Genomic DNA, 11,669 nt, shown 5'->3' with positions numbered 1-11,669 from the left:
TTAACCTCCATAGTTTTGTTCTTCTCTGAACTTGTAGTGTGCAGAAAAATCAATGAAGAGTAAGATGGTTCCAACTCTATGGCACCAGAAAACCAGCACATTCTCCATCTTTAATCCTTTTTTTCCACCGTGATCTCTGTCACCATCACAAATGGGAGTCAGTAGCATCATAAGTTAGATTTCGCCCTAAACTTGGTCAGGGTACACAATAACAATATTAGTAAAACATGGTCCCAAGAGTATACAAAAGAGAGAGTCGAAATATTAATATTATATTTTACCTCTCTCTTATCTATGTGGAAGAGAGAGAGCTCTTAGACTACCTTTTTTTGGTATAAATTTGCCTAATGATTATTGGAGCTTGATGGAAAAGGCCCGAAGAGCATTAGGTATGATTAGTATGTCTGTGTATGACCATATCATTTCACAAATAAATTTGGACAAATTCCCAACAGAGGCTTGGAATGCCCTCCACAATATTCATGAAACATGATTAAAACTTTTACTTAAAGCAAAAGCTTCATAATTTGAAGACGAAAGACCACAAGTCGGTGGCATCTTTGTTAGCAAACCTTAAAGAGGTATGTCGTGACTTGCATGGAATTGGAGATGAAGCTATGGTATGGCTATGGTAACAATTGCACTTAATGCTCTACCCCCATTTATAAAAGTTTGCATAGAGTGAGTACACTCCCTCCTTTGAAAAATTTACTCCACGAAGCTTGAGCTCTATGGAGATGAACCTTAAGGGTGGGGGAGTGGAGAAGCAGACAATGTAAGATTAAACTTCTAACGTGGAAATGGAAAAGTAGACAATGTGGGATCAAACTTCTAAAGAGGAAGAGGAAGTTTTAGATCATCTAATAATCATACATTTCAAAACAAAGGTCCTTGCTATATTGTGGAAAAGAAGGATACGTTGAAAGGGATTGCCGCATCAAAAAACAAGCACACAATGTGAATGGAGGAAGGGGAAGAGAATGAAGCTTTCCTAATCGAGGAAGCAAGGTAGTGAGTGGTTTCTTGATTTTGGTGCATCTTCTCTTTTCAAGTGTGGAAGAGGATTGCAAGAATAGTGTTATCCTTGGAGATAATAGTGCTCAAGGCATTGAGGGATATGGAAATATCCCAATTTAAGGAACCTTTTGGTGAGAGAGAACATGCCAATGATGCTAGATTGATTCCAAATCTAATGAGAAATTTGCTTTCAGTTGGTTTTACTACTAATGATCAAGATATGAAAGTGGAATTTTACAAAGATAGGTGTCCTTAAGAAGTATAGCTTCAAGGTTGTTGCTCGTGGTGTGAGAAAAGATGGAAACCTTTACAAGCTTGACACAATTGTGGATCAACATGCTTTGGTGGCTTCAAAGGTTGATAAAAGTCAATTGTGGCATGACAGGTTTGGACGTTTGAGTTATCGAAATCTTCAATTACTTTAAGATAAAAGATTCCTTGACAAAGGAATGGTTCGTGATCTTGCAAAGATAACAATAAATTTAGGTGTTTGTGAGAGGGGAAGTAATCTTAAGAGCTCCATTTCCAAAGGATGATGTGTATAGATTAAGAGGAGTGCTTGACATGATCCATAATGGTATTTGGGGAGGACCATCACTAGCACAATGTCACAGAGTTTTATTATTTGGGGAGGACCATCACTAGCACAATGTCACAGAGTTTTATTATTTTTATGTTACTTATTAATAATTACTTATAAAAGTGTTACTTATGTTACTTATTAATAATTACTTATTAATAATTATTTTTATGTTACTTATTAATAATTACTTATTAATAATTACTTATAAAAGTGTTGGTTGTATTTCTTGAAGCACAAGTCACGATGTTTTCAAGAGCTCAAAGCAAAGTTAAAAATCGAGTTAGAAAGTAGATCAAGGCTTTGAGTGCAAGTAGAGAATGTGAATATAACTCACCGGCTTTCAATGATTTTTTTAGAGGAGGTGAGTATAACTCAAGGATTTGTTATGAAATTCATCAATTCACAATTGACTACAATCCACAACAAAAAATGGTATAGCAAAAAGAAGGATATCAGCTTTGTATATGATGGTCATGCAAGTCTCTTAGGTTATATGAGAAGGCTTTCCAACTAATATATTTATCAATCCAACGTATGTTGACGAAGGAGTAATGATAACACAACTCTCAAAATCATTGATTGACAAAGAGAAGGAATATGGAAATTTGCAAGGTGCAATGCACACTATAGAAGTACAGAATGCCCAAATAAGCGAGAGGGTTTATCTTCTTGAGAAAGAGAGTAAGAAGATGCAAAGAATGTTGGAGAAAAACATTATATTCGGGCCAAGAGCACGTATGAAGAAGCTAAAACCAATGGATAGTTGGTCATTGGAGATGGACAATGGAAGCGACGAATTAGGGCTCGTACGAATATCTAACACTTGCTTACAATAAAAGAGGATGAGATGGATAGCTTAGTGCTCTCAAAGGACATAGCAAGGTCTACACTCTAAGACAAGATATCTAAAGCAATGTTAGAAGATATAACAAGAGATAAGATACATGAAGTGAGCAATATATTCGTAGCCAACAATGCCTAAGGCATATGTGATAAAGCTTGGATTGCCTCAAGAGCATATGCTGTTATTTATAAGCAATTAGGTAAAGGATTTAAGAGGCTATTTACAAGAAATTAGACAAAGGATTTAAGAGGCTATTTACAAGAAATTAGACAAAGGATTTAAGAGGGTTATGAAGAAAAAAAGGATTTAATAGGGTTTAAAAAAAAAGGGTTTCTCTCCCAAAACCATACTATGTAGCACAAGCATGACAATGGTAAAGTTCTAGAGCTCATTGGTGAGCCTATACATGTATGCCATACATAGAAATGTACGTTAAAGTTTATATTTAAGCTAATCAAATTCAACAATGTTGTGCTAGTAAGGTCCAAAGTGCAACGATCAAGTTCTATAACATGACATTTCAAGAATTTTGTGGTACATTAAAGTTTATATTAAAAGACGGCATAAGGTATACAGGGGAAGCTTAACCCTGATGATAAAGCTTTGAGTTCGAACATCACAAAAGAGCATATGCTTAGTATTCAATTAGAAAATAAAAAATGAGATATGGTGGCTTGCTACTTTTGAAGTCCCAAAATAAGACCATTAAATATACCAAGGTTTTCTATAACCTGACAAGAATACCAAATTTGAACATCAAACAAGGGGAGAAGTCCTAAAAGTAGAATTGGCGAATACAATGCATAGTGGCATCTTACATGAGATGTGTCATGTGGATACGATACAAAATGTCAATGCATGTATTGCATGAAATCTAGAAAAAAGTTAAAGGATGGAAAGAAAATCTGGATTGCAAAGAGAGGGTGCCCCAACTTGCCAACTTATAATATGCGAGAGAGTTGGATCCAAAGTGGGATCCTATTCTAAAGATACTTTGCACTTTACATACCATGGTAAGGATACTTGAAAAGTTGGTATACGCGTACATGTGTTTTGCCTATATTACGTAACCAGAGAGTGATGCTCAAGAGACATGCAAGGAAGTTGAAGAGATTTTGTCTCAGGTTTTACAAAGGTTAAGTGGTGGAAATAAAAAAAGATGAAAAGATGTAAGAGGTAACTTACCTTTCGAGCCATGCTTTAATGATGCAAAGTTGAGAAAAAAACCACCAAATGAAAAGGGGGATTTACTGGCACAATCCATGAAAAGTTACATACAGTTGTTCTTGACAATAGCAATAAAGGAAAGAATTTGATAGCAAGGTAGACATATGGGTTGCACTTGACCACTCTTTTGTAAAAGATGACATTTACAATGGATTATGCACTAAATTTCAAGAACATTGTTAGAAGCTTTTACAAATTAATGGTAGAAGGATCAGGGTCATAGTAGTATCACCCACTACATGGTAATAGTTTTTCCAAATTTGTATAAAACTATATCTAAAATTTCTTTTATTTTTCTTAAAGTAATTGTTGAAATTTGAGCAAAATGATGAGCTATGGTGGATCAAACACTAGAATCAACATCATTAACAAAGTGATTAGCAAATGATTAAGACGTAATTAGTGAATAATTAACAAATAGATTAATGTAGGCATGGATACTCAAAAACCAGCAAATTCTCATTGGGGCTATGCGTCAATTTATAGAGTTTACATTAAGCATCAAATCCCATTGATTTCTCCATGATTCACTCCCAGAATATCTCCACCTCTTGCCTGATTCTCTCCACCTCTTCTCTTTTCCCTGAATATCTCCCAGAATATCTCCACACTCCTAAATTCTCTCATGCTACCCTTTATTCTCTCCCAATAGATTCTTCTCACCTTTTCACAGGTTCTTTCACAATTACATCTTCTCTTTTACAGCCTCTATCCAAGAGCTTGTTCCCGCACACACCCTATTCACTTGTATATTTCAACACCTTCCCTCAAGTGAATAATCCTAGCACACCTAGACCCTGTATCAAGTTTCCCTCTTACTTGATAGCCCGCGACCACTGCCTCAAGTCCCTAAACTCCATAGTCCTTGACACTCTCTCTCTCTATGTGTCCAAGGCTACTATAAGTGCCCCGCGACCTTGACTAAAGTGCTCACACATACATCTACCACTTGGCCTACATCATCGGTGGCTCAGAGGTGGTTTTACTTTATTGGGGCAGGTTACATTGGGTTGTGGGGTCTCTCTCTCTCTCTCTCTCTCTCTCTCTCTCTCTCTCTCTCTCTCTCTCTCTCAGAAAAGATGATCCGACTCCACTTCCCTTGGAGCCTCCATGAAGTTTGCCGATGTCGTTTCTTCTTCACTGGGTTTGCTATAGCAGTCTCTCGCCATGTGTCCTGGCTTTCCACATTTGTGGCAAGTGAAGGTCATCCCTCCTACTCTGCCTCTTCCTCGTCCTCGAGAGAATCCTCCTCGGGTGAAGAATGCTTTTTCCTCTCCTGCTGTTGAGTCGAGCCCTTTCTTCTCTTTGCCTCTGCTCTCTTGCTCTAGTAGAGCTGCTTCTATTGATAGCCTCCGATTTCGACACCAAAAGGGCTTAGAAGACGCAAGTTTTTCTTGTAAAATAATGATTTTATCTCATATTTATTTTGTATCCAAGCCTAGACATACGCTTGTTGCCTTATGATTTGTACGCATGTCCAACTTTGTAAATGCTTGGCAATTTAGCGAGTCCACATATCAAAAGCCAAAGCATATAAACTCTCTCTTGTGTTGACAAGTCAAGCCATAATCCTTGTACACATTTGAAGCCATAGCCTAAGGTCTAAAAGTATGTAATGTTTTTCAAAATTGAATAAAGAAAAGAGGAAAGAGGGAGGACGTGTGATCTTGGGAGGTGTGGGAAGTTGCAACCAACTTTTCCTTTATCAACCCATGCACGACTTCTTTTCAACTCAAGATAAGGTACCCTATTTTTGGCAAGGTAATCTCAAAATTTATGGCGATGATTGCGAAATGCAGTTCATGCCGTGAAGCAGTGTCAATCTAAGCCTTTCTTCTCTGCTACACTATCTCCGTCTTTACAGAGATGATTCCTTCCTCTAAGGCTAGGAGTTTATGTATTCTATGCTCCCGAGATTCTTCCATTGGCAGCTTCTCTTGAATGGCCACTCTCATACTAGGTACCACAAATTCCATAGGCATAATTGCTTCCAACCCATAAACCAACTTGAATGGTGTTTACCCAATTGAGACTTTGAAGGATGTGTAGAATGCCCATAGGGCAGCATCATCTAGCTTTTGGTCACAACTCTTGAATTTGGCACAAACTCTCTTTCTTGGTTCTTGCTTCCTGTGAGCTAATTCTTTCTAGCTATGGAGGAAGAAGAAGAAGATGGTGAGGATGATTGTTTTGTCTATCTTCTGTGTGCTCTACATTAGGCAGCTTTTCATTGTGTGTGCATGGCTGTGGTTCCTTAGAGAGAGAGAGAGAGAGAGTGTCTGCCATTCTTGAGTGCATCTTGAGTGATTCTTGCAGCTTTCATGGCTATGGGCTGAGCCCAATGCATATATTTTGCATGTTTAGAGCCCGGATTTGTTGCAGATTTCGTGTGCTTGGAAGGTCAATCATTTGGTGCGTTCTCGCCGGGAGGGGCTAGCCATGGAACTTGCAAGAAGATCCGGCAACGGCTCAATTTTTTGAAGGGGTTGCTGAGATCAAAAGCTTGATGGCACAGATCAGGAAGATTCTGCAGAAGCTACAGGGAGCTCATGAGGAGTCGAAGTCTGTTACAAGAGCAGCGGCTATGAAAGCCTTAAAGCAGCGCATGGAGGCTGGTGTAGATGAAGTAAGCATTATGGCAAAGAACATCAAGGAAAAACTAGAGGCACTTGATAGTGCGAATCTGGCAAACAGAAAAAAAACCCGATTCTGGAGAGGGTACAAGCATTGACCGCATTCGTATGTCAATGACAGCAACATTGAAGAAAAAGTGTGTCCGGAGGGGTTTTTACAGAAATTTGATGCTGTGCAGAACTGATGGATCAATCGAAGGCAATCTAGGGACATCAATCGCATTATGCTGAAGAGCAAGAGGGAGCTTAAGCACCTTGTCAAAGAGGCCAAGGAGGTGGTGGAATGGCATGTCCTGCGTTCTCAGTGGGGCAAGTCATTGCAAGATGTGGAATGGGTAGCATATGCAGGAAGCCAAGTCCTGTCCAATGTGAAGAATGATATTCAAAATTTGGAAAATGGTAGAGCAGACAGTGATTCTGAAGTTTTTGGTGTTTTCTAGGGAAATACTTTATCTACTGTTATTCCCATGGATGATTGTAGTTCTCAGGATATAGATTCTCTAGATATTATATTATTGATGCTGATGAAGATATTGTGGTCTCTGATTTCCTTGCTTCTTTTGCTGATGAGGATGTCTCAGATTCTTCTTCTTCTTCTCTAGATGTTCGGAGTTCCAATAGATTTTATTGACGCCCAGCAAGTACAACAACCTGAGTATGCTATGTGTATCAGTGATGGTAGATGGCATAAGAAAAATGAAAAGTTGGGCCTTGCTGAGGAAGAGTATGATGATGTATCAGATGAAGAAGAAAATGATGCCTATGTTCAGCCAGATGTGTGGCACAAGTTCTCACCCGGATGGGCAATGCATATTATGGTTAACCTTGCAGAGATATTTCCAACTGCAACTTTCATACCTCCTATATTTCGACATCCTTATGATCACTCTGGTTTGGGATACCAGTCAGCCCCAAAGGAGGTGTTTTCAGGCTTCCAGTCCTCAAGTGTTCAACATGATGATCATACCCGAGTTGTGGCCAGCCAAGAGAAGGAGGGTAACTCTACAAAGTCTCCAAATTATGTCTAGTCCATGACAGAGTTGCTTTATGATCTTGAAGATGAATACCTTGCTGCATATTCCAGTGGTGTAAATGGGTTCGCTGTTAATGAGTGACTTGTTAAATCATGAAGTAGGTTGTTCTCAAGATGATGATGAGGACCATCCCAAGAAGAGTTGCCCAAGATGCACGAAGCTGTTAAAGAAATTCATTGTGAAGTTTATGAAGATCTCGATGACCTGGTGGTTCATCCAATAGATGTGGATAAGCAAATGGTATCTTGGGAAAGGAAACTTGTAGGAGAGGATCATGACAAGATGCCATATTTGCTTGGTGATTCCAGATTTCTTGATCAATGGTTTGATCAAGGATGCAAAGTTTCTCGAAGTTTGCCGATATGTGACCTAGAGCCAAATGATATTGATGAGGAGGCTGTGATCCTTGCTACAGCAGCTCTTGATGGCTATGGAGAGCTTTCAGATGGTACCTTCATTCATGAAGCAATTGTCAATGCTGGGGAGACATGCCTAGCTAGGGACCAAGCATTTAATGGTGAAGCCAGAAGCATGGAGATGGGATGGCAGGATGAAATGCAGAAATACACAGAAGTACAGCTTGAATAGGCCTTCCAAATTAGCTTCGATGGTGTGAAGCTGAAGGAGCTAATGGCTGAATTTCAGACATTAAGGCATAAGATCTAGGATAAGTATAGAGGGGTGGTTGAAAGGCGTGCTTTCACAGTCTCATTGGGAAGAAGCTTGATGAAGAGACCATAGACCGCTTGATAGAAACAGGGGATAGTGAGCAGATTTTTCATAAGGCTATCCCCAGGAGCAAGGACGTGGGCAGATACTAGATACATTGGCAGAGATCCAGGAGCGGCATGATGCTGTAAAAGACATTGAGAAAAAGCTTCTCGATTTACATCAGATTTTCTTGGATATGGCTGTGTTGGTGGAGGCACAAGGTGAGATGCTGGAGAACATTGAAACACAGGTCACAAATGCCGTGGAACACGTGCAGGCTGGAACGGCAGCTCTGCAGCAGCGGACCAAATTTACTTTCTTTCTTTAATAAGCATTAAATGATCTCCTATGAAGAGGCAGGTCACACACACAACTATAATCTGTTCTAAACAGTGGGCAGCGTGTTTTAAATCCTTACGCCGGAGAATTTTTCCGCAGCAAGGCTAATGCATCGGGCGGGTGGCTGGGCTTTGTTGAAGATGTTGTGTGAGGGAGCGCTTATATGTTTGTATCTATTGTTGGGGATGGTGTTCGATGTTGGGAGTTGATGTTTTTTTTCTTGATGAAGTTTGTGGGTTTGCTATGAACAAGAGATTGATGTGGGATTTCCTTATTATATGTGTTTGGATGAAGTGGGTGTAGAAGTCGGATGTTTAGTAGGAGTTTAGAGTTTGGGGATGTTTGGTAGAAGTTTGATGGAGTGGTGATGTTGTTGGGTTGAAGAAGTTTTGAGGAGAGTGGAGGAGAAGTGTGTTGGAGTTACGGGAAGTGAGAAGTTAAGGAGTTTATTAAGTATGTTGAACAAGGGAGGTCTTCATCGGCATTTTGTTCGCGGGAGCTCACAAGCTAAGTGGGGGAGGAATGATAGCCTCCGATTTCGACACCAAAAAGGCTTAGAAGACGCAAGTTTTTCTTGCAAAATAATGATTTTATCTCATATTTATTTTGTATCCAAGCCTAGACATATGCTTGTTGCCGTATGATTTGTACGCATGTCCAACTTTGTAAATGCTTGGCAATTTAGCGGGTCCGCATATCAAAAGCCAAAGCATATAAACTCTCTCTTGTGTTGACAAGTCAAGCCATAATCCTTGTACACATTTGAATAGCCTAAGGTCTAAAAGTATGTAATGTTTTTCAAAATTGAATAAAGAAAAGAGGAAAGAGGGAGGACGTGTGATCTTGGGAGGTGTGGGAAGTTGCAACCAACTTTTCCTTTATCAACCCGTGCACGACTTCTTTTCAACTCTCTTGAATTTGGCACAAACTCTCTTTCTTGGTTCTTGCTTCCTGTGAGCTAATTCTTTCTAGCTATGGAGGAAGAAGAAGATTGTGAGGATGATTGTTTTGTCTATCTTCTGTGTGCTCTACATTAGGCAGCTTTTCATTGTGTGTGCATGGCTGTGGTTCCTTAGAGAGAGAGAGAGAGAGAGAGAGAGAGAGAGAGAGAGAGAGAGAGAGAGAGAGAGAGAGTGTCTGCCATTCTTGAGTGCATCTTGAGTGATTCTTGCAGCTTTCATGGCTATGGGCTGAACCCAATGCATATATTTTGCATGTTTATTTGTTGCAGATTTCGTGTGCTTGGAAGGCAAGTCATCTATCTCGTGTATCTTCAGTTCAGGTACATTCTTTAGTGTTGCTACAATGTTTTCATAATCTCCTTTGTCCACACTCTTCAAAAGTACAGCTAATGCTTCATCATCTTCTACCTTTTTGCCAATAGCTGCCAGTTGTTGCTTAATGCTTTTATATTTGTTCAAGTGTGTGATTAAAGATTCACTTTCCTTCATGTCCAATTTGTAGAATTGCATTAACAGATTTATCTTTGAATTTTTTGCTTGTGTACCAAATAATTTATTTTCATCCCATGCATCTTTTGCCCACTGTATCCCTGTGATATGATGAATGATTTCATCATTTAAACTGAGTGCAATAAGTCCCAATGCTTTTTCATTCCTGCTCTTCCACTCATTTTTCCCTCTCTCTGGGCATTCGTCTCTCCCTTCAACTAATCCCCACAGATTTTTCCTCATCAGCAAATACATGGTTTTTGTCTGCCATGTATAAAACTGTTCCCCATTAAATTTGGCTATTTCCTGTGCTGAACTCATGGTGATGTGAAGGGGGTCTTACCTCTTGATCCAATTTCAAGATTCAAGGGCAGTGTCTACCCTTTTACAACTCAATCTGGTGTTTAATAGATGATTACAACAATTTTATCAGCATAGAATCACCAGAAATTACATTAAATTAAGGATAACCAATTTGTACGGGATGGTTGGAGTATCAAACCAACTCCGATTTGCAATCTAAAGCTTTAGGGATCTGTATCAGATCTAATGGTTAATTTGAACCCTCAATTGCACCAAAATACAGTGATTAGCATTGATTAATCACTGATTAGCAAATTAATGCTCTATTTTGTGTGCAGAAAACAGAGTATGCGGGGAGTCCAGATCTGGTGCCTTCCACTTCAAATGAGCTCAAATGCTTTCAAAGGCATCAATAGCAATGAGTCTAGTAGAGGATTAAGCCAAGAAACACAAGATTTGACCAAATAATGAAAGCTTAATCTCTGTTTTACCAAAGTCACCTGTGCAGATTTGATGAAGAGCTTTGATCTCAATGTAGACTTGATGAAATTGATTTCTGTCTTCACCAGCTTGTAGAGCATGCTTGATTACCCCTTGGGCTAAGAGGAATTAGAAGGATTTGACTTGATGAAGTAGCAATGGCAAAATCTGCAGAGAAAAAAGGCACCGGCAGAAAACGTGAAATCTCCTTCGTTACTTGGCGATTTGCTGCGCCGTCTTGCTGAGCTTGAAGCTAAAGGTGTTAGCTAGCTTGTGTTAAAAGCTCAAGACCTAATTTTGACTGTGCAAGAAGAATGGAGTCCTCCACTGGCTGGGGGTGAAGGGGAGAAGTGAAAACTCACTAAAAAATTGATTTTTTTGCTAATTTTCTACTAATCCTAATTAATTAACTAATGGGCTCATAAATCTGATGGATTCTAGGCATGGCTCTGATACCATGTTGAAATTTGAGCAAAATGATGAGCTATGGTGGATCAAACACTAGAATCAACATCATTAACAAAGTGATTAGCAAATGATTAAGATGTAATTAGCAAATGATTAAGACGTAATTAGTGAATAATTAACAAATAGATTAATGTAGGCATGGATACTCAAAAACTAGCAAATTCTCATTAGGGCTATGCCTCAATTTATAGAGTTTACATCAAGCATCAAATCCCATTGATTTCTCCATGATTCACTCCCAGAATATCTCCACCTCTTGCCTGATTCTCTCCACCTCTTCTCTTTTCCCAGAATATCTCCCAGAATATCTCCACACTCCTAAATTCTCTCATGCTACCCTTTATTCTCTCCCAATAGATTCTTCTCACCTTTTCACAGGTTCTTTCACAATTACATCTTCTCTTTTACAGCCTCTATCCAAGAGCTTGTTCCCGCACACACCCTATTCACTTGTATATTTCAACAGTAATAAAGTACTTATGATATTGACCTTACTTTGCAACACATTTTTGAGGCTCATAGACCTTACTTTGCCAAAGGGGGAAGCTTAGCCATATTGTTTACTCGAGGCATGGAATG

This window comes from Cibotium barometz, chromosome 13 (genome assembly GCF_041138505.1).
Source record: "Cibotium barometz isolate CiBa-2024 chromosome 13, ASM4113850v1, whole genome shotgun sequence".
NCBI lineage: Eukaryota > Viridiplantae > Streptophyta > Polypodiopsida > Cyatheales > Cibotiaceae > Cibotium > Cibotium barometz.
The sequence above is the reverse complement of the archived record's forward strand: the minus strand, read 5'-3'. Positions refer to the sequence as shown.